Here is a 6,595-nt window from a genome sequence, read left to right as displayed (position 1 = left end):
TTGGGGGCAGGAGTTCCTTACCAAGAAAAACCGGGAGGGGGGTGGGGCGAAGGTAGGGTGGGGGTTGGGATGGGTGGGGTAGATGGATGGTGGGGTTTGTGAGGATTGGAAATAGGAAGGGAAGGTTTAAAAAGATTTTTGGAAACTTCAATCGGAGAAAAATGAGTTAATAAGAAAAATATATTTCAAAACATTTAAGCCAACTAAACATGAAAAAATTAGAAAATATTTTCCTTTCGTACCAAACGCACCCTTGGTGTAAAATAATTTTAATCATATGATTCGGTTTAATTGATCATAAAATAATTACACCGTCTCTCTCCCACCCACCAAACAGTACCTCTATTGGCTAAATTTCAATGTCCTCATTCTTCTTCCTCTCATATTGTGTAAAAACAAAGGGATTCTAGTATCTTCCACTCGACAATCTTCGATCCTCCTTGCTCGCTTTCTCATGGATCCTCCTACCTCTTGGGATTCCTTGCGAAAGCAGGTAACTACAATCCTTCATATTGATTTCTATTTTTGTATAAAACTATGCAATAAAAAATCGGACGATTCTCTTTTTGTGCTATACTATATCAATCTTCTCTGTATAGTTCCAATTGTATTTCCAAAATGTATCAGATTTCTCGTATTGATTTTGGCCATTTGGAAAATATATTGTAAATATAGTGTTGGTATGCAATTTTTGAAACTTTGAGATGCTGATATATGAATTTGAGTGATGATATTGAATGGATCTCTCAGTTTGTCCTGGTTCTTTTTAATCCAATTGAGAGGTAGAACTACTCGGATAATTGGACCAGATCTGACAATACCATAGCAGAATCAAGATGTACCATGACTGGAGAAACCAGAATTAACATAAATATAGCCACTGGAACCATTCTAGAAAGCAATAGATTTTAGTTTTAAGTTGTTGGATTTCATTAGATTGTTGGTTAGGATATATCAATGAATTGGTGTAGGATAACTGAATTGTTGTCTGTTATTGTTTATCATGATGAATGTGATGCTATGCATAGGCTTATTGGTCCAGCTGGTGTTTTAATTTCCTCGTAGATGTAATTACTTTTTTATTGCATTAGTTTTGCTAGAGAAGCATCAGGGGGATAGTGTGGTCAAATATAATGATTACAGATCATGTTTCTTTTACTTCTGTGGGTAAATTTAGAAGATATTCATAAATGGTTTCCTGTCTTGCTTTCCATTATATTTGAACCTAAAAGAGTGATACTAATTGTTCGCTTTTTTTGTTTGTTTACGATCTGGACTACTTCTTTTATTCATACTTGGAGATGTCGTTGTACATGTATCTTAATGGTTATATAAGTGGTTTTGACTGAAATTTGATTGATTTTCTTCTGTCTCCACGCTACCAACGGCATAGAAATCGCATATTAAAAGGGTATGAGAAGGTACAACTCAAGTTTTTGTGATTCTAGACAAGTTAGCTACAATATAGCTTTTTCAACAATCTGCACAAGAAGCTGTCCCCATATTCTACTGTTAAGACCGTATCACAGAAAAGATGACCATTTTTGCACAGTGCCAAGTATACCTTTAATATATGCTTCCATGCCAACCTCAATGTTATTGCATCCAGTGAATCAAATCTTCAAATGCTGAGATCTCATAGTGAAGTTTCGTTTTGTCACACTCTGACTCTCATATTATTATTTTCAATGAAACTAAAAAATCTTCATTGAGATATCCCTAGGCATAAAGAATTATTAGCTCCAATAGATGAAATACTTGACAAAAATTATATGCCAAAAGGAAAATGATCTATCAAGTGGCTATTATCAATGTCTTGAAATTCAATTCTTTATTATTTAGGCATTTTTATTGCTCCTTTCTCCTCCCCTCTCCCCGTGCAAATTTGGATTATTCTATATGCTAAAACGGTTTTATTTAGTTATCAGGGCCATGGTAGTTAAAGAAATTGTGAAGGGATAAGATTAACTTGTTTTTGGAGGTTACATAGTCTAGAAAAGGCTCAAGGATGAGGGTGGTCTGGGAAGTCCTGAGTTTGCCAACTTATATTAGCATTCCTGCAAGCAATTAGGTGGCTAGATCACGTGAAGAATACTGAATATAAGCAGTTTTGATGGGAAACTTCTAGCATGCATAAAGCTCAGTTTTCCCCTTTGCTCTTTTTTTTTTGGGGGTGGGGGGGTGGGGTGGGGAGGGTTGTTTGATTTGGAATTTTGGATTGTGAGTGTCTTGATTGCAATGTGAAGAAAGAATTCTATGAGTATCTAAAGTTTGTGCTAGGTTGAAGTGATCTCACCTCAGATCTTGGTGCTAATGGAGGAGCCTGAAAACCATTATTCTCTCTTGGTCTAAACATAGTTGTTCATTTGAACTTATGATAAGATTACCTGAGAGTTCTCTAAGGGTGTGGAAATGGCGAGAATCATGACAAATTGTTTGCATGTGGCAGGGGTAAATTTTAGTTGATCCTCTTTCAATTTGCTTGATTCAGCTTAGGTTCACATAGGAAAATTGACTTGTTGGTCATGTGGTGAATTTTTTCTTGAAATCTCATCTGTAATTGTTTCTTTTTCTTCCTCATATATTTTAATAAATAAAATTTCCTTATGCTGGTTTACACATCCAACTAGGCAAGGAAGCTTGAAGCTCAGCTGGATGAGCAGATGCATATATATCGTAAGTTCGTTTCAAACAAAACTGGTAATGCTAATGATAACGACCTTGAACCCAGTATAGATCAGCTGCTCAAGCAGCTTCAACAAGTAAATTCGCAAATGCAAGCATGGGTTTCATCTGGAGGATCTGAGATCTTTTCTCATACGCTGACTCGGCATCAAGAAATTCTTCAAGATCTTTTTCAGGTACTTCAAATTCTTTTCCCCTAATAGATCCTGGTGTACTATATAGAGATACTGAAACGACAAGCCACGCAAATTGTGTGGTAGTGGAATTATGTGCCAAGCAAAGTGTTAATGTCTTCTTGCCTCATGCATTTGGTTCAAAGGCAATAAAATGCATAATGTATGATAGACTCATGTTACGAGTCTGAAACCATCCTGGGGCACTAAGTCTGGCATTTGAATGGTAAGGTATAAGGGTTGGCCCACTATCCCTGAGTTTGAAGCTGAAAGAATGGGGTTTTCAGTCATAAAAAAGGTTGATGCCTTGTTAGAAGCTCAGCACAAGTTAGGAAGCTGGATTTTTTTATGGTATGTTGGGAAGCTAGATATCTGGAGTTCCCAAGACAAACATGCTCTTGAAAATTAATGTAATATATAGCGGGGCCTTTTTCACTTAATATTTGTTCTTGGAACACTGACAGTGGTCCTTGCCTGTATTCTCATGGCTATCAAATCCGTATACAACCATCTTGGATATAGAGTATGGGCTAATGGTGTATTGCAGTTGAACAATCTGAAGGTCCAAATAATTCCAAGATGAACTTGGATGATATGGTATAAATTTGCTGAAAATGGTAAGACTATTTGATGGGATACAAAATTGAAACGAATGTCGGAAGCTGATGTTGAGAAGCAGTTTCATGTCATGGCGAGAACTAAGGGGAAGAATGAGTTATGCTCTTAGAACACTCTCTTGGCAACTTCTAGTTGCAGCAAGTTGACTATGAGAATGGAGAAAATATTTAGTTGTCTTGCTGGAGAACTGTTGAAACTAACAGAAAGGTCCTTGTGTAAATGATGATCCAGAATGGAGTAGCTTCTTGGTTTGTAATGTTGTTGCTTGCAGAACTGCTGAAACTAACAGACAGGTCCGCGAGTAAATGGTGATTGATCCAGAAGTAGGTTCAACTTTTGACATACCAAAAGTCTGCTCTTCAAGTGTAGCCCTGGGCATCTCCTTGTCTCAAATGCTTTGATGGCAGATATTCTTATTTGTCTACACATGAAATAACTATACTGATTCTTTCTTTTCCTACATGCAAAATGATGTAATCATGATATTATGAGTTTAAAGAAAGAAAGCATAATATCACCATGTAAGCAAAACATGTGTAATACAGCGAAACAAGAATGCAAAAGCTTTTGATGCATTGGTAAGTTAAACTTACGATACACACACTCACACACAGATGGGTACTTACAGCACGGAACTTCTTTGGTTAGTTGTTGAATAGTTAAATCAGTAAGCACAATTGAAAGAAAATTAAGTTGAACAATGATTTCATTGTCAAACAAAACCAGGTAACTTGCACGTTGAAAATTTTAATGTCTGCAAACATGGTATTGGGAATCAGTGAAATATCTGATCGTGGAATCATGTGTCTTATAGAGATGCAGTATTCAAAGGACAATTCACTGTATTGTCTAGTAGCGGCTTGTTTGCATTCCTCAATGGACAATCTGGTGTCTAATAGCATGATTGTTAAAACTTCCTCTTATTAAATAAGGTAATTGATAATTAAAAGAGCTTCTCTTGTTGGATTGTAGGAGTTTAATCGGCTCCGTTCAAGTTACAGAGCTAAGAAAGAGCATGCGTCATTGCTTGAAGATTTTAGGGAGTTCGATCGGACCAGGTTAGATCTGGAAGATGGTAGTGGGTCTCATGAGCAGCACTCCTTAATGAACGTGCTTCCCTCCATAGGAGTACTGGACAGGTAAATTACAAAGCTTCTTTGATATGTTGATGGTGGCTAATTTTCCCTGTTGTCGTCCAAAGAAAAAGTTTTCATAAGTGTTATGGTAGATGTGCATATTGCTGTGCTCAATTGCTGACTTCTTGATATAGATGGATGGTGTGATTTCTCAAGCTCAAGAAACAATAAAGACACTTATGTTTCAAAGATCAACATTTGGTGGCATTAATTCAAAGTTGAGCAATGTCAGCAGTCGCCTTCCAACAGTAAGTAAACTGCGTCTTTTTGACACCTGTTTATGCATTTCTTGAATATCTAGAGGTGACCAGAAGTAGGAGTGCTTAAAATTCTCATTCTAAATAGTGATAGCATTTGCCACGAGCTGCATCGTTGATCTGATTCAGGTAAGTCATCTCCTTTTTCTTGGTAGTTGAGGTTTACGAGCAACAACCTGGAGATCCCAGGTACAATACTCAGTTTGAGTCTGTGCTGTAACAATAATAGCTCCCCCAGTGAATTAATCAAAGCGCGCACAAGTTGCCCAGATATTACCACCATAAAAATAAAATAAAATAAGATCAAAAAAGAGGAATGTGATCTTCGACGTGAAGTACTTTTGAATCTTTAGCAAGTAGTGTTTGAAGTACTTATAGACTTCCGCAAGTTCTAGGATTACTTGTTAGACAAGTAATTTTCTAAGCAACATATGTTTTCGCTAAACTGAAAGAGCTTTTTCTTTTAGAAACACTTCTTTACAAAGCTATCACAGCACAAGCACCTCTTGATTATTGTCGGTGCATCATATTGTTAAATATCTGCAGAAACTTCTGTTACAGATGGAATTGATCTCATTTTTTCATATTTGCTCTGCTACAATTTTGCAGGTTAATCATATTCTTTCTGCAATAAAGAAGAAAAAGTCTATGGATACTATCATTCTTTCATTAGTTGCCTCGGTATGCATGTTTCTCATTTTGGTTTACTGGATGACGAAATGAAAACAATAAATTTGGACTTCTTAATGGAGTTTTTGAGCAGAGTTTTTGCTCTTTCTGTATCTATTGTATATTCACACCCAGTAAATTTTGTAGTGTTTCATTTTTATACGTGTAAGAAGATGATATGAATTGGTTTTGTATGCATGGGGTTGCTCGTGTACACTTGGCGAATTCTAAGTGTCAAACAAATGATTCAGAGTCTGTCGATTTTTGGGGAGTGAAAGTGAGGTTATTATGTCGCAGCATAGAGTGGTTCATGTAATTGATAATGAAGACCAGTTTATTTGGAATTTGCTTAATGTAAAGAAAGGATCAAATCAGCAAATGCAATAAATATTAAGTGTAGAAATAATGGAATTGAAGAGTGGTCACGAGTAAATGACAATGCCTCTTTATTGCTGGGCATACCGAGTAAATGCTCGGCAGTGTGGGAAGGATAAAGTGTATGCAGATCTTATTTCTACCTAATGAATGTATTACCTAATGTGTATGCAGATCTTATTCCTACCTAATGAATGTACTATCTAATGAAAGTAGAGAGTAGAGAGACTCTTTCTTGTTTTCGAAAGAAACAACAATATTCATAGCAATGATTATCACAGAAAAGATTGGCATTCTCCTTTTTTATATTTAGGAGATATTGTCAAACCCTGTCCTCGAATATTATTGCGACAATTGTTTAGCTAGAAGTTGAAAAGTTAGTACACCAAATGAAAGACGTATTCGCTCCAATTTGAAAATTTCAATCAAAGAATTTGGTGTTACATATAACAAACAATAACATACCTAGTGTAATCCCATAAGTGGGGTCTGAGTAGGGTAGAGTGTACGCAGACCTTACCCCTGCCTTTAAGAAGGCAAAGAGGCTGTTTCCGGTAGACCCTCGTCTCAGGACGGGGAGAGGGGAAGGACAATAACAAGCAAATCGATCTGACAACCGAAGCAAAAATAAAAAGTAGCAGTAGGTAATGCAATCAGGAAACCGAAACAAAAGACAACATCA

At 36.5% G+C, this 6,595-nt stretch overlaps 1 pseudogene; it reads left to right on the top strand.

The window, feature by feature from the left end:
• On the top strand, positions 309–5,793 carry LOC109227266 (annotated as a pseudogene).

The sequence above is a fragment of the Nicotiana attenuata genome, chromosome 6, assembly GCF_001879085.1.
Source record: "Nicotiana attenuata strain UT chromosome 6, NIATTr2, whole genome shotgun sequence".
NCBI lineage: Eukaryota > Viridiplantae > Streptophyta > Magnoliopsida > Solanales > Solanaceae > Nicotiana > Nicotiana attenuata.
This window is presented reverse-complemented; position numbering and strand designations above follow the sequence as displayed.